This window comes from Canis lupus, chromosome 22 (genome assembly GCF_011100685.1).
Source record: "Canis lupus familiaris isolate Mischka breed German Shepherd chromosome 22, alternate assembly UU_Cfam_GSD_1.0, whole genome shotgun sequence".
NCBI classification, from domain to species: domain Eukaryota; kingdom Metazoa; phylum Chordata; class Mammalia; order Carnivora; family Canidae; genus Canis; species Canis lupus.
This window is the reverse complement of record NC_049243.1, coordinates 59,862,151-59,885,791: the sequence shown is the minus strand read 5'-3', so window position 1 is coordinate 59,885,791 and position 23,641 is coordinate 59,862,151. Positions and strand designations below refer to the sequence as shown.

Here is a 23,641-nt window from a genome sequence, read left to right as displayed (position 1 = left end):
GGAGATGATGGTGAAGTAGCAGCCATTCTATGCCAGGAAGAAGACTCAAGAGAATCGTAGACAGCAGTGCTCATACTGCTCAGCTGTCAGACCAAGGTCAGGGTCTTTACGACATGTGCTCTTATGTTCAGCCCTACTGTTACACGCAGCTGAATCAATAGTAACTGGGACAGTGAGTGCCCAGTCTTCTTACAGCACTTGTCATTAGTGACCAGATGAGTCAAAATGTTGAATTAGAGAAAGGCTTGACTGTGGACAACTCAGTGCCTCATGGATTATTTTTTAATCTCCCACGGGGATATACTAAGCAGTATGTCCTGAGCATATCTGAACATATCGTTTATCACCATGCTTCCAATCCCTTTGGTGGATTTAGGAAAAGGCTGCCTTAGTTTAAAAGCAAGCCCAGGTACTGAGCAAAATATTGGGGTGGGCAAAGCTTCCTTGATGCTTGCCTCCTTCTGGTGAAAGAAGCAGGCATTTTGGAGACAGCTCACATGGGTTCAGACCCACACCCTCCCTTCCTAGTTGTGTGACAGTGAAAATTCACTTCCTCTTCCCACCTCAGGTTGGGTCTTGTGTGCCAAGGGTCTGCCAAGTGCAGGGCACTCAGACAAGGTGAATCTCCTTCCCCATCCTTCCCACTCCAGAGCTGTTTCTAGAAATAATTCAGGAGTCTTTGCTTTCCTAAGATTCGAGTTTCTCATCTGTAAGGACTGACCCTGGCCGGGTCCTTGAGCATCTTTGCTTCCACTGCTGCATGCCAGGGGTTCCCTAAGACCACGCCAGCCCCAAGTGCCCCTGGAGGGCAGGGGCATCCAGCCGGGGACCTCCGCCTTGGTGGCCTTTCCTGTCCCTTCCAGCTCCCAAATTTTAATGGAAGTTGAGTAACCCCACACCTGCCATGCTGGATGCTGAATGTCTACTACAGATGGAGGAGGAGGTGGCTTACTCAACGCAGACATCTCTGAGCAGCTGTGTGGGGCCTGAGTTATAGTCACAGAACCCAGGGAGTGGGCGATAGTTTTATGTCCACATTCTAGATAAGGAGCCTAAAGCTTTGGGAATGATTTGTCCAGTTGTGCAGTTACTGATGCTCTTCTTAGACCACTGTTTATGTATTTTGCCCTCTCACTTATCACATCTCTGGATAGAGGTGGTTATCTCTTATCTCAGTATTAACCCCCAGTACCCCCAGATAATCCTCTCCATCAAGAAGCCATGGTCTGCCAAAGGCCCACACAGGAGGAAAAGCCAGCCTGTCTCAAGCAGCAGATAATTATTGAAGCAGAAACTACTTATAATTTACTCAGCAGGGGACACAGAGGACCCTTTCGCCCTGTGAGTAAGTTAGATTCTCTGGAGCTCTGCATGGTGTGTGTCCCAAATGTCAGGAGGAGGCCCAGCACCTACCGACTCCCAGAAAGCCTCCCACTCGGCAGCCTCCCTGGGCTGAGTGCAGCACCCCCATGTCTGAGCTCCATCTGCTCTCTGCTAATGGAAAATGGAGTGTGGAAAGTGAAGATGTTTTTGCAAACATGCTTTCAGGTGGGGCTGCCATTGATTAGCGTCGCTTTGTGTCTCGGCCCCGCCCCAGCCCCGTGTGTGACTCATACCTGGCAGCATTGTGTGCGACATTTGCGGGCACTCGAGTGCTGTCTGGGGGCTGGGGCCCAGCAGCCCCAGCTATTTATAAAGAGAATTGCTGTCTGTGAGGGTTGTAGACATCCACTTGTCCACACCCCAGGAGGAGCAGAGCTCTTCATCATGTCTGGACTTAATAAAGGACAAATAGTGCTGGCTACATAGCTTGCTACAATGCGTCTCCTCCAGGATTCCTCTGTTTCAATTTTCTGCTTCATATTGTGTACACAGAAAATAGTCTCACGAATTTAACCAATCCAACCCTGCTCCAGATTCCCCCTCGAGAAGGCATGAGGGAAGGCACACAGAGACACCTTTTGGCTTTAATAGGATATAAAATGGCTCTGTGTGGCAAGGTCTTCACGGTCCCTAGGGTTCAGTGCGACTCTGTGAGAAACTGTCATTTTATCAATATGGAAACTATGCTTGAGTGGTTTTCCTTCTAGGGTTTAGGCTGTGATGTCTAGGGAATCCCCAAGGGCTGCTCGGCTGGGAGGGGAGGTAAACACGGGGAGAATCTCCTCTCGATGCCACAAGAGGAAACTGAGGCACAGGGGTCCGTGCACCTGCTGGGAGGGGAGGGTGGCGGTCACACGTCCCTCTCACTGCTGCTGCTGCTTCTCTCCAGACATTGCCAGCAGCAGTCCTGGCCAAGGTAGAGTCCACCTGGGTTGACTTGGGGACATTTATAATCTATGTAGTCCTTAACCATCACACATCTGAATAAAAGAACAGCTTTTAAGCCCAAGTTGTCTTTTTTTCCCCTGGCATCCCCATCTCTTAAACATCTAAGGTGTAGAGAAACCATCTAGTTTTTGAGCGTCCCCCCCCCCCCCTGCCGAAAAAAAATAATCTTCCAAATTTTCTGGATTCAACCCAGGTTTCCCATTCCAGGAGCTTCTCTTTGTTGTGGCAGGACTCCTTTTCACACCCACCATGCACCTCCTGCCCCACGGAAGCCCTGTCTCACTTCAGCCACCTGCTGTCATCACTTCCCCCAGCCTGGGCTGGCCTGGCGTGGGGAGTGCTGTGGCCATCTCCTCTGAGGACACTGTGTGTCAGCACAGAAAAAAAGCCAGAAATCTGGCAATTGGTGGGGCCACAGCAAACCCACGAAAGTGGTAGGACCTGCCCGCTTCACTGGAGCTTAGCTAGCTCCAGGGAGCACCTTCCCTTCCAGAAGCAAAACAAACTCTAGGTCCTGTGAACCATTTGGGTCATAGCAGTTCCAAAAAAAAAAAAAAAAAAAGTGAACTAGTTCCAGTTAGCAATGGATCAGAGTCAGTGGAGATCAGAACGGGGGCAGGTGCAGTCGGTGATGAACGGGGGACCCAGCACCCGGATGGGAGATGGGGGTGAGACCTGGCCTTTGGTCAAGCTGCTGAGAGAGATGGATCCAGAGGACCAGATTAAGGAGATGCAGTCAGTTCTTACACCTGCCTTTAAACGAATTTAGCGGGGTCTAATCTTCTAAAAAGCCTTCACTCAAGGAAATGTTTCTCCAGGAAAAAGGTCTCTTTAATAAAGATAGATTAATGTGCAAACATCAATTTTCAGATTGAGACACCGACATTCTCTTCATTGATGATGGTTGTGCTTCCAAAGTTGTTTAAAATGTTCAGCAATTAATTTAGTGATATTCAGCCGTGTTTCTAACTTAACTGTTGAACTTCTCATTTTGAGGAGACACAGGCTAGCTGAACTCGCCGGGTAACTAGCAGCCCTCTGTGAGTATCTGGGAGTTAAGTTGGCCTTGCCATGATCTGAGCCTGTGAAAGTTACTGCTACGACTTCCCTGCGATGCTTTTGCTCTCAGGGCGAGGGGGACAGTGTCCTTGGAGGACAGCTCTGGAGGCCCCTCTGTGCTGGAGCTCAGGGGCCTCCTGTGTCCCTCCTCTCCTGGACGGTGCCCCTCACGGAGTGTGCTCCCCATCCACCCCTGCAGAGCATCTGTTCTCCCTCCCTGGTGAGTGTCTTCAACATCCCCCTCTCTTTGCCAGCTCGCTTCTGGCTGCGCCACAAAGCCGAGGCAATCAGAGAACACATACTCTTCCCATCGCATCTCTACCAGCCTGTCCTTTCCCGCTTGTTCTTTCAGGCCCGTTCCTACGACGTGATGGTCCCTGCTCCTGTGACCGCCCCCATCTCATCTCCCACTGCAGCCCATCCCTGCCCAGGACACTCTCCCAGTTCTCCCCACTTCCTGCCTCCGGACATGCCGCTAGAACTGCTATTTCAACAACCTTCTCCGGACCCACATGCCCTCCAGCTTCCATTTCTGCACCCCTCCCTGTTACCAACCCCTTGCAAGCTGTGCTTGTGCTTTACTTCCTCCCACGCAGGCACCTTTCACCCACTCTGCGCAGACCCCCGGCATGCCATCACTGCTGCCGCACCCCGCGCTGCCTGGGCTTCTCCTGCCCCACCTGCTGCACATCCTCTTATTCCTCCGACAGCTCCTTCTCAGCCTGTTTGCCAGCTCCTCCCTTTCCCTGGCTGCTGCACCTGGTGCCGCCGGGCTGGCCGTGTAATCTTCCTCCCATGGACAGCATCCCCATGGGCCACGCCCAGGCTCACACGTTAACTCACCAGCTCTCAGCTCTCTCCCCAAGTTCACTGTCAGATACTTTAACTGTTATGACTTGGACATCTCCTGGGTGTCTTTTTGGGGGTATCTTAAATTTACCACGCATAACACCAAACTATTTGCTCCCCTGGACTCCCCAAACCTCTAGAAAAAAAGACGGAGGTAGAGTAGAAAGGGAGGAAAGGAGAAAGGAAAAAGTCTCTTCTTGTTGCTCAGATGAAAGATCCTTGGGTTGACTTTGACTCTTTTATCCCTCACTCCATCCCCACGGAAAATCCTGTTTGCTGGACCTTTGGACAGACACAGAGACCTTTTACTTTTCATCAACTCAAGCACGACACCCTGTCCAGCATGCAGCCTGCCCTCCCCTTGGTTGTCACCAAGCCCCTGTCGTCTCCCCGGCTCCCATCTGTGTCCACACAGAGGCTGGAGGGAGGGCAAGTCCCTCTGTGGGAATCCTCCACTGCCATCTCACTAGAACGGAAGACGCTGCTCTCACTTTCCCTGTCCACTCATTCCTTCCCACTGGCCTCCTGACATCCACTGAGCCTCGGGGCCGTTGCATTCACTCCACCCTCTGCCAGAGGTCCACATGGATGGGGGCATCCCCTGAGGAGAGATGCCTTTCCTGATCAACTGACCCCAGCCGTGTCTGTGCCCACCTGCTGTCTCTGCACACACTTGTTGCTGTGGCTCGTGTCTGTATCCCCTTACATCTGACAGGGCACCGTGCACCGCTGTGCAATCTCCCATGCTCACTGAGGAAATGGAAAGCTGGTGTGGTGGTGTTACATTCTACAGTGCACGTGCCTGCAGGTACTCCGTGTAGATGCCACAGAGGATGACTGGAGGAGAGTGCTTCTTGGAGACACGTGAACAATGTGTGAGAGTGGGGAAGTTTACATTGAAAGTAGCAACCAGGCACAGTAAGTGGCAAAGGGGGAGCAAAGTCGAAAGCTGCTCGTTGCTCTAAGACTTGATTTTCAGTCGTTTTGGCAAAACATCTGTGGAACAAAGTTAGAATGAGAAAATATTTCCAAAGATCAAAAGTCAGATTTTGAAAGTAAACTGTTGCCCTTTGCCCCCAAAACCTGTCTTGACACTAAAATACTGAAAACAAGAAACAATGAGCTATGACCCCGTGGCACCCTCCTGCGGAGGGGACTGAGCTGCTCAGGGCAGCAGCCTCAGAGCTGGGTGGGGTTGAGCCCTGCTCCCAAAGGCGCCCTGTCCGGGGCTCCAGAGTCTCAACCAACCCCTAGGAGGAGTGTCCACCCTGCAGAGGGAGGACTCGGGGGGCTTATGAAAACACTTGCTGCAGATTCAGAAGTGCCAAAACCTTCTCCAGTGGTGATGCAATAAAATGAAAGACTTTCCAGGAATACTTCATGTCAATAGATCCAGGTTCCGTGATCAACGTTAACATCACGAAACACAGGTCCTGTGTTAAGCATGCTTGTGCGTAAAGCCAGGCTTGAGGGCTAGACTGCCTGAATGCGAGCTGTGTTAACAGCTTGCAAGACACAGAAGAAACACAAAATGTACCAATGGAGAAAACAAAGCACAGAAACACGTGCTGCCCCAACACAGGACTGAGCGTTGGCTATTCACGGGTGTGGGCTGGGGGCTCAGGGGCACGAAGACAGAGAAAAGGCCCTTGGGCAGCCCCATGAAGTTGTTCAGAGATAAATACCAGGACTGAGCTTGATGCTTATTTTGATAGGAGTTGCCAAGATAGGAGCAATACAAAGATCCCTGCTTAAGAAACTAGATGACCTATTGGGACTTCATCAAGATAAAAAGCTTCTGCACAGCAAAGGAAACAGTCAACAAAACTAAAAGGCAGCCTGCAGAATGGGAGAAAATATTTGCAAATGAAGTATCAGATAAAGGGCTAGTTTCCAAGATCTATAAAGTACTTATAAAACTCAACAGCAAAGAAACAAACAATCCAGTCATGAAATGGGCAAAAGACATGAACAGAAATCTCACAGAGGAAGACATAGACATGGCCAACATGCACATGAGGAAATGCTCTGCATCACTTGCCATCAGGGAAATACAAACCAAAACCACAATGAGATACTACCCCACACCAGTGAGAATGGGGAAAATTAACAAGGCAGGAAACCACAAATGTTGGAGAGGATGCAGAGAGAGGGGAACCCTCTTGCACTGTTGGTGGGAATGTGAACTGGTGCAGCCACTCTGGAAAACTGTGTGGAGGTTCCTCAAAGAGTTAAAAATAGAACTGCCCTAGACCCAGTAATTACACTGCTGGGGATTTACCCCAAAGATACAGATGCAATGAAACGCCAGGACACCTGCACCCCGATGTTTCTAGCAGCAATGGCCACAATAGCCAAACTGTGGAAGGAGCCTCGGTGTCCATCGAAACATGAATGGATAAAGAAGATGTGGTTTACGTATACATGGAATATTCCTCAGCCATTAGAAACGACGAATACCCACCATTTGCTTCAACGTGGATGGAACTGGAGGGTATTATGCTGAGTGAAGTAAGTCAATCGAAAAAGGACAATCATCATATGGTTTCACTCATAAGGGGAATATAAGGAACTGTGAAAAGGATATAAGGGAAAGGAGGGGAACTGAGTGGGAAAAATTAGAGACAGAGACAAACCATGAGAGACTCCTAACTCTGGGAAACAAACAAAGGGTTGCGGAAGGGGTGGTGGGCAGGGGGATGGGGTAACTGGGTGACGGGCACTGAGGAGGGCACTTGATGGGATGAGTACTGGGTGTTATATTATATGTTGGCAAATTGAATTTAAATTAAAAAAAAAAAAAACCTAGAGCATTGTAGTCGCTGTCTCCTCAGCAACTCTGCATTCAGGACAGCTCCCCTGCCCTTGGGGCAGCTGGCCCTGCCAGCCTCCTCACCCCCAGCCAGGGGAGGCAGCTAGCTCACCCCTCACAAAATCAAGCACTTAGGATCTGATTTTCAAATTGCCCTCCCTTTTGCATCTGCCTTGATGTTTTGCATTTGTTTGAGGCTTGCATCTGCTTCCAAACAATGAGCAATAATTTTAAACCTGTTTAGCACGCATTTAACCCAGATACTTCTTTTGTGACCATTTCACTTTGCATCTGGAGTTCAGTGCGAAGAGGTTGTGAGGAACAAAGCAAGAGCAAACTGGTATCTGCCAGCAGCTGCAGGGGAGGCAAACCCAAGCTCGGGGACACGCTGGCTTTCCAAAGCACCACAACCAAGATGTGTGTTCCCGTTCTGCAGCGTAAAGGCTGCTTCCTGGGACTGTGCTTTTCAGGGTTGAACATTTCCTGCAGGGGTCTGAATCCCCCCCAACCTGGGGCTTGTCCCAGCAGGAAGGAAGCTGTCCCAGTAAGGTTCCAAGAAGTCATGGCCACATGAAGGGAACCCTCCACCTGTGGTTTGGGCCCAAGGTGAGAGCGGGCACGTCTCCCCAGTACCAAAGAATAACTCCCCTGGCAGCGCAGATGAATGCGTCTGGGCTGCCGACCAACAGCTCAGAGGCCGGTGGGGTTATACAAAAGACTCTGAGGGCCACTGGAGAGCTGGCCGGCTATTGGCTGGAATATGTCTTCACGTCTCACCCACTACCCCGAGACACACACGTCCTCTGTACCCATTCATCTACTGGCAGACACTTGGGTCGTCCCTATGTCTGGCCGGGCTTCTATGAACAACGCTACAGTGAACATGGGGCTGCACATAGCTTTTTAAGATCCCGTTTCTGATACATATGCACAAGTGGCATAGTAATCAGCCATGAGAAAGAAGGAAATGCTGCCATCTGTGACAACATGGCTGGACCTTGAGGACATTATGCCAAGCGAGGAAAGTCAGACAAAGACAAATACTGTATGATTTCACTTGTATGTGGAACAAGCTGAATTCACAGATAGAGCTGATGGGTGGCTATGGGGCTGCAAGATGGAGGAGGTGGGGAGAGGCTGGTCAAAGGGAACAAATGCACAAGTAGTTGGAAGGCTAAGTCCTAGAACACAATGCACAGGAGGGGATTAGTCAACATGAACGTAACCTTCGAAGTTGCTAAATGACTGGATCTTGAATGCTCTCCCCCCGCAAAAAATGACAATTCTGGCATGTGATAGAGGTGTCAGCTAATGTCACAGTGTTCACCATTCTGCAGTATAAACATGTATCTTACCAAACATGTATCCTGTACTCCTGAAACTGCACAATGCTATAGTCTCCCCCTTATCTGCAGGGGGATAGTTCCAAGATCCCCAGCAGACAGCTGCTGCTGTCAGCAGACAGCAGACACAGATAGTGCCGAACCCTATACACACTACATTCTGTCCTACACACACACCTACGATGGGGTTTAGTTTGAAAATTAAGCAGTGTAAGAGATCAGCAATAATAACTAATACACCAATTTTAACAATATACTCTAATGAGTTACGTGAATGTGGTCACTCTCCCACAATACCCTCTCGGCCATACTCATCCTTCTTACAGTGATGACATGATAAAATGCCCATGGGATGAGGAGAAGTAAGGGAGTGATGCCACAACCTGATGCAGCCAGATGCTGCTGCTGGCCTCACACTGAATCAGGTACATGGCTGACACTGCTGAGATCCCAGAAGGTGAAACCATGGGTGAGTAGGGGACACATTCACACAGTGTCACTTCCAGGTCAACTTGTTTGTTCCGTTCTTGCTGTTTCCTTAAAGAAGGGAACTAGTGGAAAATTCATAACTGAGAAGAAGTCTCCATGTCCCACCTTCGATTCTCTGTGCCACCCTGGCCCCATCACACATAGTTACCTACCCCTGCAGGAGCCCCTGGGGTGACCCACGGGGCTCTGACTCACTGGAATGATCAGGGGTTTGGTTCTACACCAGCTGTCATGCCAGAGCTAGAGACAGAGGGAGACCCTCCCCTCCTGGCTGGGGTCTGTGCTGTGTCAGCCTTTGCCCCATAGACACTGCCTGGGAGCTCCTCTTCATACAGAACATGGCTGTGGGGCCTTAGGGACCTCTGAACAGATCACAGGCTCTCAAAGTCAGAGTACTTTATTTAAAAAAGATTTTATTTATTTATTTATTTATTTATTTATTTATTTATTTATTTAAGAAAGAGTGAGCAAGCACGCGTGCTGGGAGAAGGAGAGGGACAAGCAGACTCCCTGATGAGCGCAGAGCCCACGGACCTTACGACCCTGAGATCATGACCTGAGCCCAAATCAAGAGACAGATGTTTAATGACTGAGCTGCTCAGGTGCCCCAAAGTCAGAGTACTTTAAAGGCCAATCTGAAAATGTTTTCATATGAAATCTGATTGTTCTTGCTCAAGGCATCAAACATGACAAAATTTCTACAATCGCAAAAATTATGCCACATTGTTTGATACTGTGGTGTGCTCCATACTCACAAAGTCTGGCTAAATGAAGAGTTAGAGATTTGTAGCAGATCCTTATCTTGTTGCTGAATGACAATTAGAAATACGGGATTTATCCTGGGCACTGTCAATAGAATTTCGTGTGACAGAAGAATGCGCATTTGCCCAGTGCCATTCAGTGGCTGCTAACCAGCAAGGCTGTCGAGTGTGTGACATGTGGCTGGTGTGAATGAAGAACCTCACTTAAATTTTATTTGATTCTGAATAATTTAAATTCAAATTTAAATTGTAAAAGCCACGTGTCAGATGGTGAGCACTGGATGGTGCTAATTAGATCCTTTTCTGTAGCACCCCACCACACACACATTTAGAAATAAATGTAAACACAACTGTAGCACTGACTCTCAGGGAAATAATCAATTTTTATAACTCAAAAATTTAATTCTCATTCTGAAAGATTTTTGTTTGTTTCTGTTTTCATTGACATAGCATGAAAACCGTCCCTAGGAATTTGGGGTGAGAGAAACAAAATCTGTCACTATCAATTCATTCCTTTTGCTCATGTCCTCAGGGAAGAGTTTTTAATTTAAGTGTTGTCTAATTTAGACATTGCTTTTAAAATGCTATCCACTGGGACAATTACACATTCATATTTTTTTTCAGAAGCCATGGGTCAATACAAAGGCAATTAGAATATTTTTATCCTTTAAATTCAAAAGAATAAGTCAAGTTTTTGAAAAAATGATTTTTAAAAGATGAACACTAAAAAATAAACCTTGTTTGTATTTTGCCATATGATGTTAAAACAACCAATTGCAGTAGCAACTTCTGTTTATTAAAAAAATCGGTGTTTTTTGCTCACCACTTGATCTGCGGCCCTTGGAAAGAACTCCGTAAGTATTTTCTGTGATCCTGTAGCATTATCTGCATGCTGACTCTGGAACTTTGATCTACTCTAACGGTTTGCTGATGTGCTGATTTCTGGATCTGTAAAATGAAAGCCATCATAGGACTTTCTCACAGGGTAGTTATAAGACCAGATGATTAGTATATGTGTTGATGTGGCCAGCATCGGTGGGATTCTCCAGGGCTAGGGTGGCCTCCTTGTTGTCTCTGTACCTTAGACAGGACATGTGTGGTGTAGGAGAAAGTGAGTCAACATGCTCCTCTGCAGCGAGCAGAGGTCACCAGTGGGACTGTATAGGGAAAGCCAGTGGGACCTCTGGGGAATGAGAGGTGGGCTGGCTTTCTCGGGCTCCATTACTGGTGGATTGGCCAGATGCTGCTTTGCTGTTGTGTGCTGACCTCCTCTGGTACCAGGGCGTCCCCATTCTGAAAACCAGAACTATCTCCAGATTCTGCCAGTGAATCCCTGGGGAGACACTGGATTCTATCGTTTTTGTTTGGGCTCTTGTGACAAAGTCTCATAGAATTCGAGAGTCTGCCCCAACTTTCTTTTTAAGAGTTTTACAGAACTGAAGATTCTCAGGAGCTCTATCATGTTTACAGTAGAAATGCCTAAGCTGATGGACCATAGCCATTAACAAAGATTTCTGTCTGAGAAGGAGATTAGAAATGGTTTTTATCCTCTTTGGGGTTTTACATATATTCCAAATGTCCTAAAAAGAAAAACTCCATAAAGTCTTATTTTGCTAACATAAAATGTGGTCAATTTATTAAACAGACTATATTGGGAAGCAACTCCCTTCTCCTTCCTGGGAAATTCCCTTAAGATATTCCAGTCAGACCTAGTTCTTGGGTTCCTAAGGCTGGCAGCATCAAGTGCGAATAATGATACTGTAGATGCACCCACGGGAAACAGAAGCAAATATCAAGCACCCAGGTGAGGCAGTGCCTTGCTCTGCAGACTCTTCATCTTGTAGGAAATGGCTCTCCCACCAGACTCTGCCTCTGCTCTGCTTGAAGTGCACTTCGGGGTTCCAAGTCCTGTTCTACTGTCCACAATTGCTTCCAACTACTGGTTTTTAATGTGGTTGTTGAATTAATGCATCATTCTGCCCAGTGCTAGACTCAGCCAGTGGGGACCAGCTTTTGGTGCCAGATAGCTCTGTGCACGTTGGGACGTCAGCATCTCCTTAGAGGGAGGAGAGGCCTGGCTCTGTCCCACACCTGCCATCTGAGGCACAATGCTAGCAGCAGTGCAGACTTCATGCTAACCAGTGAACAAACATTTCCTGCAACGTTCCAGTGATGCCTGGGAGCCAGAGGGCATCTTAGATCTTGACTTTTTTCTTACTTTGTGTGTGGTTAAAGAGGACTATTGAAATAGCATAAGGATGGAACCCACCAAATATGGTCTAAACATTGCACAGAAATCTAAGAAAGAGCCCACCAAGAAGTCAAACTGAGCAAGGTTGGAACCAGCTTTTAGTGGACCGAAATCAGATCAATCATCTTAAAATCCATGAGATATCCCACTGGGTACACAAGCTGGGGGCATCACGATGTCAGATTTCAAGTTGTACTACAAAGCTGTGAGCATCAAGATAATGTGGTACTGGCACAAAAACAGACATATAGGTCAATGGAACAGAATAGAGAACCCAGGAATGGGCCCTCAACTCTATGGTCAACTAATATCTGACAAGGCAGGAAAGACTACCCACTGGAAAACGACAGTCTCTTCAATAAATGGTGCTGGGGAAATTGGACATCCATGTGCAGAAGAATGAAACTAGACCACTCTCTTACACCATACACAAAGATTAACTCAAAATGGATTAAAGATCTAAACGTGAGACAGGAATCCATCAAAATCCTAGAGGAGAACACAGGCAACAGCCTTTTTGAACTTGGCCACAGCAACTTCTTGCAAGATACATCTATGAAGGCAAGAGAAACAAAAGCAAAAATGAACTATTGGGACTTCATCAAGATAAGAAGCTTCTGCACAGCAAAAGAAACAGTCAACAAAACGAAAAGACAACCTACAGAATGGGAGAAGATATTTGCAAATAACATGTCAGATAAAGGGCTAGTATCCAAGATCTATAAAGAACTTATTAAACTCAACAGCAAAGAAACAAACAATCCAATCATGAAATGGGCAAAAGACATGAAGAGAAATTTCATGTGGCCAACAAGCACATGAGAAAATGCTCCGCATCACTTGCCATCAGGGAAATACAAATCAAAACCACAATGAGATCCCACCTCACACTAGTGAGAATGGGGAAAATTAACAAGACAGGAAACCACAAATGTTGGAGAGGATGTGGAGAAAGGGGAACCCTCCTGCACTGTTGGTGGGAATGTGAACTGGTGCAGCCACTCTGGAAAACTGTGTGGAGGTTCCTCAAAGAGTTAAAAATAGGTCTGCCCTACGACCCAGCAATTGCACTGCTGGAGATTTACCCCAAAGATTCAGATGCAGTGAAACGCCGGGACACCTGCACCCCGATGTTTACAGCAGTGATGTCCACAATAGCCAAACTGTGGAAGAGCCTCTGTGTCCATCGAAAGATGATTGGATAAAGAAGCTGTGGTCTATGTATACAATGGAATATTCCTCAGCCATTAGAAACGACGAATACCCACCATTTGCTTCAACATGGATAGAACTGGAGGATATTATGCTGAGTGAAATAAGTCATTTGGAGAAGGACAAACAGACAAACATATGGTCTCATTCATTTGGGGAATATAAGAAATAATGAAAGGGAATAAAGGGAAAAGGAAAGAAAATGAGTGGGAAATATCAGTGAGGGAGACAGAACATGAGAGACACCTAACTCTGGGAAACAAACAAGGGGTAGTGGAAGGGAATGTGGGCCGAGGGGGTTGGGGTGACTGGGTGACGGACACTGAGGAGGACACTTGATGGGATGAGACCTGGGTGTTATGCTAAATGTTGGCAAATTGAACTCCAATAAAAAAATATACAAAAAAAATCCATGAGATACCATTTTCCCCTCCTGCTCTTAGACAACGATTATTCCATAAAACTGAAGAAAATGTTTCTCACAAACAGCATAAAAGACAAAGAGGTTCTTCTTGGAAACGCTGCTCAATAATAAGATAATAAAGCATTTAAATGCTGGTGTCATCTAAGGCTGATAATAACATATCTCAGGTTTCTCTTATTTTATTTTTTACAGGCCACATAAATTAAATTAAACCAGCTCTTTGCTCAACAGCTTGAGATGCGTGTTAATAGTAACTCTGGCTCTCCTTCAGTGACATGACCAGCTACAGGGCGAATGGGTGGAGGGCTCTCCTCAAGGAGTGGGTGTGCACAGCTGGGAGGAGGCCGAGGAGAGGTGGAAGGAGCCTGGTGTGTTTGTCTGGAGAAACCTTAGGGATGCTGGCGACACCTAACCAGTGAATGGCGAATGAGCCTGGAGTAGAGTCCGTGTGACCGGGGGCATCTCAGGCCAGGTGGGCAGGGCATTGCAGCCAAGATCTCACAGCCCTCAGGGTGCCTCTGTGTCCAATGTCAACATCAACTAGACAGCATTTATGTGTAGCCTGGCCAAGACTTCAAGTCAACAAACTGTTTAAAAACATCCTCACTTCTCATTGGTAAATGCTGCATCTACTAATATATATTGAGAAAATTAGTGTTTTCATGCAATGTTTTCTGGTACATTACCTAAACTCAATGCACAACTCACACTTGGCGTTTCATTGCTAGCTAGCACGGATTGCAATGTTTCACCACCAACTATGGGCGTTGTAGCAATAATTTGACAGGCGATAAAAAGGGAATAAGCTCTTTGGTGCAATTTTTATAGTCTATTCTCCACGGTCTCAGCCATTGGAGTGGAAGAAATGAAGACATACAATTTAACCAGTATGTTTACATGCATCCAACAGATATTTTTCTTTGGAAATTAATTGAATTACACCTATAAAATGTTTATATTGTATACGTATCAGCCCTGAGATGGTTTTGAACAATTAGGGAACAGGTTTTCATTAGTAATACAAGATGACTACCACAGCTGAGCAGCATTGAACCCTAGCCTATAAACAGAACGTTCTTAATAATTTTTGCGAATGTACACTTTTGTGGCACTCATAGAAAGCATCACTTCACCGAAGGATGGTAACTGTAAAACTTCAAATTCTAAATGTAAGGTGGTCTTGTATCAACATCATATACTGCCATGGTAGTACCTACATACAGCAGTAGACGAAGCACGGAGTTGGTGGGGTGGAGAATGGCCTCAGTTTCTTCCTTAGTTTTTGCTGTTATAAACTGTGCTATGATGTGCCAGTCCCTAGACTCTGTGAACCTCAGTTTTTTCCATCTGTCTCTGATATGTTGGGGTAGAGAGGAGGAATGGAAGTGGGTAGAGAAGCCTCACAAAAAGTAACACCTGGAAGTGAATTTGACTTAGGTGGACGCAAGCAGTGGTGTGCTGGTAAGTGCAGAGCAACAGGCTCTTAGAAGAAAAAAAGAAAAGAAAAGAGAAGAAAGAAAAGAAGAAAAGAAAAGAAAAGAAAAGAAAAGAAAAGAAAGAAAGAAAGAAAGAAAGAAAGAAAGAAAGAAAGAAAGAAAGAAGAAAGAAAAGGAAGATAAGGAAAGAAAGAACGAAAGCCACAAAATACATCACAACAAAAGACCAGAAAAACCAATCAAGAACTAACACACTCACCTAAAAGACACCCCCACCTCGAAAAGAAAAGAAAAAAGGAGAGAGAGAGAGAAGAAAGAGAAAGGAGGGAGGGAGGAAGAGAGGGAGGGAGGAAGGGAAGAAAGAGGAGAGAAGGCAGCCCCGGTGGCTCAGCAGTTTGGTGCTGCCTTCAGCCCAGGGCGTGATACTGGAGACCCGGGATCGAGTCCCACGTTGGGCTCCCTGCATGGAGCCTGCTTCTCCCTCTGCCTATATGTCTCTGCTTCTCTTTCTCTCTGCGTCTCTCATGAATAAATAGATAAAATCTTAAAAAAAAAAAAAAGGAAAGAAGAGAGAAACATGCTGATTTGTAGGGTTTGCCAATTTCTCCAGTGTAAATAGTCCCACAAGGTCTTATTTCAAGCATCAGCCTGACGTGGTTGACCATGCCGCTGGGAAAGGCAGGAATGGTGTGTCTGTGGCACTAGGGGAAGCCGCTCGGTGCCCCATGACCCGTGTGAGCTCTTGGGAACTGCTGTAGCACCAATGACATTACCACAGTTCATGCAGTTGGTGCTGCTTTTCATGTTCCAGTTAAAGCAGGAACATTAATTGCACACAATAGTATGGTTAACATTTATGTTCTACAGTATTTCTAGAAATAACATCTAGCATATTTATAGCTGTTTAGTATAATCATCACTTTGGCATTCAAATCTCCAAGCACTAAACTTACTCTCAACAGCACTGAAAATTTTTGTGTCCCTTAGACATTTTTGTGAAGAGTAAAAATTTTGTTTTTATTGTAGTGGGCCCATGGGTGTGCTGTTCCTTGGATATCATCTCTGGAAGTCAAGGACCTCCTGGACCAGAGACCACCGAATTCCCATCCACCATGGACACCTGCTGGTTAAGTTATGCGAGTGGTATGCATGAATAGGAACACACAACATGTGGAATTGGGCAGGTGCTACTGTCTCAGTAAACATGCAGGGTACAGTTGTGGCCAGGGGTGCAGGTTGTGCGTGCCTGCTGCCGTGGTTCTTCACTCCACCAGACACATCCACCATGACTGCACTGAGACCGACTCAGTTTCAGGCTCCGGGTGCGCCTCCCCTGACAGCACTGGGACTAGCAGCATCTCCCACCCGCTGTATCTCACGACACTCAATCCTGCCAGGACTGCTGTGTCCCCCGGGCTGGCAACACCAGCAGCTGACACACAGTAGAGAGTTAATAGATGTTATGGGACTGTATGTATATATGCACACAAGTGCTGAATTTATACTAACGTTTAACTGGCAGATCCAGCCTGAGACCCGAAGCACCATGTCAGTAAGGCAGAGGCTGTTTGCTGAGTCATCTGCTGAGTCAGAATGTGAAGATAAGTATCGTCATTGAGTGCGCCTCTGAAGGCCCTACTGTGGGCACACATTTCTGCAGGGACCGCATGTAGCATGGAGGCCTCGCGCTCCAGGGAGGCGGACAGCCCTGAATAAAGCAACACTCAGGTCTGTGTGCAGCACATGGAAAGGTGACAGGCACTCCAGAGAACCATCTCTTGGCCATTTATTTATTCATTCACCCAACAAATGGTTGTTAAATCCCCCACATGCCAGGGGAGGGGGACAGTGGCAACATTAGGCAGTTCCTGCTCCTGGGGGGCTCAGACTAGTGTCCACAGGGCACAGGAAGACAGTCACAGCCCCGGGAGAGATGGAGGTCAGGGCCGAGTGCCTTCCCTGGGGAGGAGCCTGGGGATGAGGAGGCCCGCTTGGAGCCATGTGGACACCAGATGTGTAGACTGGGTCTTGAAAGGGGCCAGGGCTGAGAAAGGGTGCTGCATCCTGGAACAGCATGCATCGCCTGGGAACAGAGTGTGCTCCCACCAAGAAGGACCTCCCAGGTGGAGACCACCCAGGGTGAGCAGGCTGTGTGCTGGCCCCACTGCTGCCAGCATATAGCGTGGGAAACAGCTCCCAGGTGTCTCCAGGGAAAGGGAGGAAGTGAGAGGGGCAGCTTGTCTACCAGGTTGTCCTGGGTGCAACCTTGGTTAACATCTATTGAGCACCTGTGATGCTCTTGTATTCCGGGTACTGCTGTAGGCCCTGGGAATACCACCCTGGTTGAAGTACAGACTCCTGGACACATGGGCTGGAGCTACATGAGCTCCCCCATCAGGCAGAAGGTGTGCCAGCCGGGCAGCTCCCTACTCTACCTTGACGCTGCCCTTTGAGCCCCGACTGTGCGACTCTGGCATCTGATGGGGCCAATGAATCTCTACTCCTCTTGGGTGTGGACGCAGGGTTGGTTGATACAGCTCCTCTGGCAGATATGGGGCAGGAGTAACCCCTGGAAACCTGAGTGTGGGTCTGGGCTCACCCTAGCCCACCCTGCTTAGTGGCAGGCTTGTCAACTCTCTTCCTCACCAGGACTGTCTCTCACGCCCCAAATACACCTGCTGGCCTCCACCCTCTAACTCATATCACACAGCAGGCAAAAAGGTTCTTTAAAAAATGCAAATTTGATTTCCTTTGTCTCTTACCTTAAGAGTGCTAAGATTTCCAATCATCCCTTCTGGTGGCAGGGAAGCCCAGTCAATGCCCCCAGCATGCCCTGTGGTCTGCCACATGACCCTCTCATCTCCTGGCACCCCGCACTGGCTTCCTGATGCCCCAACCCCAGGCACCTGCAGCAGGAGATGCCCCCTCCCTCCCCTCTGTTGCCTTGCAGCTGCTTCTCCTTCAGGCCAGCTCGAGGGTCATCCTTCAGGGACTGCCCGGCACACTCAGGCAGCGTTCGGAGTGCAGTTAGTTGTGTGTCACTATCTGTGCACATATTGTGATGTGTGAAGTGTAGATGCTGTGAGGATGGGAAAGGTCCCCCTCCTTTGTCGCTGCCTCACTAATGCCCACCACAGTCAGTGCCGAGAGCTGTGCATGGGAACTGAATTCTGAGTGAGTGGAATGTATGAATGGCAGGGACTGATAATGAAGCATCAGCCAGAAAGCCCTGGCTTCAGGGATGAGCTCAGCCACACGCTTTTGGACATCTCTGCGACCTCGTGTGGTTGGCGTCGGGTGTGAGCAGACACTGGCTCATCGGAGCGTCTTATTTTAGCTCCAGCCAGCGGAGCAGGCTTGGAGCTATGCCCACAGCAACCAACGTCACTACCTACAGGCAGGGCTGCTGCGGATCTAGCCATGCGGACAGCCCTGAGACAGGCTTCTGTGCAGCTACCTGCATGAATAGCCCGGCCCCAGACCTCTTTACGAAGGTCTAGATGACCCCATAGGCCATAGCATGACTCTGAGGCCACTGGAATGGAGGGTGGGATGGGAGGGCTAAGCCGGGGCAAAGATCTGACCTTCTGACCACCTGGAGTGGGGGGTGCAGGAGCCAGGTTCTAAGTCTGTTTACCATGAGAGGAAGAGTCAAGGCTAAAAGGCCAGCTGTATTTGAGGCTATCTATGGGCACCCGTGACTCCTGTCCTGCTGTCCCTATTCTGGGTAGAGGCCTAAGCCGCAGTCCTCAGGGTACTGGGAACTCGTGACCAAAGCAAGTTCTTGGGTTCCAATGGAGGGAATGCATTCACACATCAGGGCAGGAAGTGACATGTCCCTGAAGACCCAGAGGAACTGCAACCCGTGTTTACAAGTCTGTCCTGCTGTGCTGTTTGTGACACAGGCCATGGCTTCCTTTGGCACCAGAACCAAACCCAAGAACCAAAAACACTCACTCAAATCCTGCTGAATAAAGAGCAGAGACAGAGGCTACCCCCTGCCCAGGGTCTGCTCTGGGACCTGATGATCCACATCAGAGAATGTTCCAGTAGCTTGGAGATGCCTGGAGCAGTTCCTCATTGGTAAACTCAGAGGGGGATTAGACTCAGGCTTTCTAGGAGTGCCCTGGAGTCCTGGGGGCCTGTGATCGCACGTGGGGCAGCGAAGCAGGGGCCAGCCTCCACTCATACTCTGAGCAGGTTTATCTGTTTCGTTAGCATATAAGTGTCCAGCAGACTTGGCTGGAACAAAGACACCACCCCACAAAGAGGCCACAGGATTTCCAGGGCTCCTTCCATCCACAGCTTCTATGACCCACCCCCTCTCCCTGGGCAAGGCTTTCTGCTCTGTTCCCCCAGAGAGTGGCTGGGGCCATGTCCTACCAGTGAGGCCTTTCTGAGGCAGTGGCCAGGACCCAGGACAAGCCTGGCCAGGGCTGCCTGGGTTCTCAGGACCTGGCTGAACCCCAGGGATCCCAGTGCCTCTCTGCTGTAGGTACTGGATGCCAGTCTGTTCACTCAAGACTGAGTCCACATGGCCTCTGTGAAAGGAGAAAGTGGGCCTTACCTGACAAGGGAGACCAATTCAATCTCTAGTCAGGCTAACGGATGCCCCCCACCCCATGTTCCTTCAATAGAAGGCTCTGGATGGCTTCCTGGGGTCTCCATTTGATTGTGCATTTCAGGCTCTGTCACAGAAGACAACGGAACACCCTTTCATGTGTAAATGACCTTGGACAATAAGAAATGCTCTGTGTGCCTCCCTCTCTCTGCACCTGCTGCACCATCCCATTCTCCCTTGTTCCCTGGAGGTTCTCATCAGAGTTCATGTGGGACTGTGTCCTACAGACGTTGCAAACACCAGCCACGCAGTCCAAATGTGTCTCCAAATGAAAAAGCAGACACCGAGGAGAAGGTGATAGCTTAAAAATACCAGAAGCTAGAGAGACGTAAGTAGGAGGTATTTATCATGTCTTTCTGTGCTCAAAAGTTCTGAGGGTCCCAGGACTGGTCCACAGGAGCCTCACATTAAACTGGCACTGGTGTCCCCTAAACACATGAAGGGGGTGGGGGAGAGGCACTGCCAGGACCACACACTGGTCCCTGTAGCCAGGACGGACAAAGGAGCAGACCTCAGTCAGGAGCACAGGGGCTCCCATCCCCACCTGCCTGTGCATCTGCTGCTTCTCCTTGGCCAGTTACTGAACTTCTCTGAGCTTTGGGTGCTCATCCTCAGTGACAGGGCATGTGAGGACTAGTTCTGAATGCCAGCAGGGGCTGATCCAAGGGTGGCTCCCCCACCTTCTCCCTGTAACTTGCCTTGTGAGCTGGTTGGCCACTGGTAAGAGGGAAAACCAGAGGGCAAAGCTCAGAGCAGAATCTAGAGTCAGACTGAGGTGATTTCCGCAGAACCCCTGCATTTCCCCCTGTTGTTCCGAGGCAGCAATGGGAAGACATAGGACTCAGGTACCATGGCTTTTTTTTTTTTTTTTTTTTTTCAGGTAAGAAGAGGTAAAAAGGAAGGCAAAATCAACGTGCTTTTTGGTTCCGTATACATTCCAAACAGCCCTAAGCTGAGAGTGATGAATGAAGACCATTCAGGTGGAATTTCAGTTAGACACACAGGTACAGAACATAGCTCTGAGGAGCAAAGTGCCTGAGAGGCACAGGGCTCCTTGATACCAGGTAAAGGGGGAAATACCTCTATGGGCCAGTGCAAATGCATTCTTACTTTTTTCCTATGTGATCTTTAACCATTTCTCACAATTATTGCAAAGTCCACACAGATAATTAGGGGATAGGAAATAATTAGATACTAAAAATCAGTCACGGTTTTCAGCTAATTGCAAAAAGACAACCATCCTTGGTCCTGAATTATTCACACTAGTCAACTGCTGAACGCCAGAAAATGCTGTAAAGTGCCAGAAACTCAGCTGAGCCATCACACCTCCACAGTGTGTCCATCTAAACAGTATCCTTGATTCTTCCTTTAAACTTTAAACAAATCTTATCAGTGACACATACTCTGAGTCTAACTACTCAGCCTGGCTTATGACCAACACCGCTGAGCCCAGCACCCCCCGCCCCAGTCCCCAGGGGCCCTCTGGGGACGTTTTAGCTCTGGCCCTCCTATTCATCCTCCCATTTCTGAATATTATGCTTATACCCCTATGTTTTGATGTCTGAGCTCCGGCTTCACATTCTGACTTCCTGTGATGGGAAGTGAAGGCTGGGCTTTCAGATCTGCCCTCTGTGGTGCCCCTCCCCGTCCCGTGCACCCACTGCCACGTGTCACACTTAGCGGGTCCATATTCCAGGGGGGAAATGACATTTCCTGACAATGTAAAGCTTTGTTAGCAGCAGAGCCAGAGGCTACGTGTCCTCCTACAGGACTTTCGTCCTTCCTGCACGTCACTGATTTGCCTGGTCACGGTGGTGATATTTCATGCACCCATCACTAACTCATGCCTCCACTCTGTAGGAATCGTGAGCGTCCTCTCAGGGCTCTCCCAGCCCACCCTGGGTGCTCCCTGTCGCCCTGGGGGCCCCTTCTGCCTCTTGCCTCTTGAGAACCCAGTTTCCTGAATCTGTGTCTTTGTCTGTCTTGGCTTTTGCTCTCATTTTGGTGGCAGATGTCTCCCAGCAGCCCATAAAAATAGTGGGTGGGAGATACTTTTATTGAGCAATTATGTGTCTGAAAATATAGTCTGGCTTGAGAGTTTGTTTGAGCTAAAATTCTAGGGAGGGAATTATTTTTCCCATAAAATTTTATCTCCTACTTTCAAATGTTCCTGTTGAGAAGCACTCTGATTGTGATCCCTTTACTTATTTGTTTTTAAATCTAGGTGTTTATAGAGTCTTTTCTCTTGGGTGCACCAGTTTCTCCAGAAAAGAACCCTCCAACTTGCTTGAGGTCAAAACTACTCCCTGTCCTCGATCCAAAAGACCAGAGGGAAAAGGGGCTAGGGACTCTGATGGCTGCGTAGACCATCCCTGAGTCCTCCAGGGCCCGTCCCCCCACCACACGCTGGCCCCCAGGCTCCTTTCTGCAGCCACACATCCAGCCCTCTCACTACTGTATCATTCACCCCTCACACACCAGCTTTCTGGCCCCTAAACTTCTGTCCCTATTGCCTTTTCCTCATTCTCCTGCCCTTGTGGGTGTGTGTCCTTTAAAACAGTATAGCTTGGCTGTCATTTTACAGAGGCTTTAGGAGAGGGCAGTGGGTAAGTATGTGAGTTCCAGTCCCTGTGTAATCAGGGGCTTCTCCCGTGGCAGACAACTTGAGTCATGCAGAGTAGCCATCCCACAGCCTCATCCCTGACATAAACACAGACAGAGAGGAAGGAGCACCCTGATGCTCTGGGACAGTGGTGCCCCTCAGTCGAGCACTGGTTGGAGGCCCTGCACCAGGCAGCCCTGTGTCTACTCCCACGTTCCACGGACAGCGTGCTAGCAAGGTGCCTTCTACTCTCCAGGCCTAAGGATCTGGGTCGTCTGGGGTTTTGCAGAGTGTCCCACCAGGACGTTCCTTCTTCATGCACCTGTGAGCATCTGGTCAGGAGGCATGGCTCTGCCTGTTGCCCGCAGCTCCCACTGTGCATCCTAATGAAGGGACCCGGTGAAGGGCATCCATAAGCCATACAAGTCTCTACTTCCCTTGGCTTTTTTCAGATTCCTTCATTCAACAGAGATATATTTAGCACCTGCCACAGGGCAGGTCCTAGGCCGGGCCGTGGGAATCTGGAGCTGACACACGAGTCCCGTCTCCAAGCGCCCAGTCGGTGGGAACTTGATGGGGGGGATGTGGGGTGGTGAAGGAGGGGCTTCGGGGGGCAGGGACATTCCGGCTCCAGGACACCCTGTAGTCCTGACTCCTTTCCTTACTGAAGTCAGAATGAATCAGTGTTGGTCCCGGTAGGGAACTCCTAGCTCTGCCACCCCTGCCCAGTCACGAGGGGCTGAGCTCAGAGCCCAGAAGAATAAGCCAGGAGACAGAACCGTGGCCCCCAGGATGGCTGCAGACACTGAGCACCAAGCCCATGCAGGGCAGCCCGGGGCTGGCAGGGCCAGCATGACACAGACAGGGCTTTGGGCCCCAGAAGGGACATCGAAGTGTGCTGGAACATGGCCTAACCCACCAAGCAGACGTGACAGGGGTTCAGGTACTCAAAGCCACTCCAAGAACTGGATTCAGAGTCAAGCAAGGGTGGTGGACGTGGGAACCAACGGTAGAGAAGTAAGATGACAGGAATGCCCGGGGAGGCTGGCTGCACTGAGGCTGGGTGAGCAGGGGTAGGGGGTGGGGGCCACGGCTCACAGCCGAGGGGAGGGCATTCAGCATCCAGGCAGGCGAAGCTGTGCCTGCACCTGCTCTGCAGTGTGAAGCTGGGTGCTCTATAGGCCAGGTATGATTTGAAGGACAAGAGGGCTCATCTATGCAGCTGTGGCTTCTTTAAAGTCCCAGCTCAGGGCATGGGGATGGGGCTTCACTGGCAAAAGGGGTACCAAGCTGTGGGGCCATCAGGTTTCCTTGTTATCCAGACATGTTAGCAGAAGCTCCTTGGCACCCCACATACGTGCTGGCATGCATGCAGAGTGTCCTGGGACATGGGGCACATGCTAGGGCTGTGGGGTGAGGGACGTGGAAAACAAGCCTCAGCTGGAGTCCAG

The 23,641-nt window shown here is 48.9% G+C and overlaps 1 non-coding gene across 1 annotated transcript in view; it reads right to left on the bottom strand.

Moving 5' to 3' along the window:
• The window catches only part of LOC102155469, a 592,200-nt gene that overhangs the window by 217,177 nt on the left and 351,382 nt on the right, over positions 1–23,641 (bottom strand). The window contains exon 5 of the transcript XR_005376619.1: positions 4,894–5,235. This is a non-coding gene — a transcript (uncharacterized LOC102155469). The remainder of the gene's footprint in view (positions 1–4,893; positions 5,236–23,641) is intronic.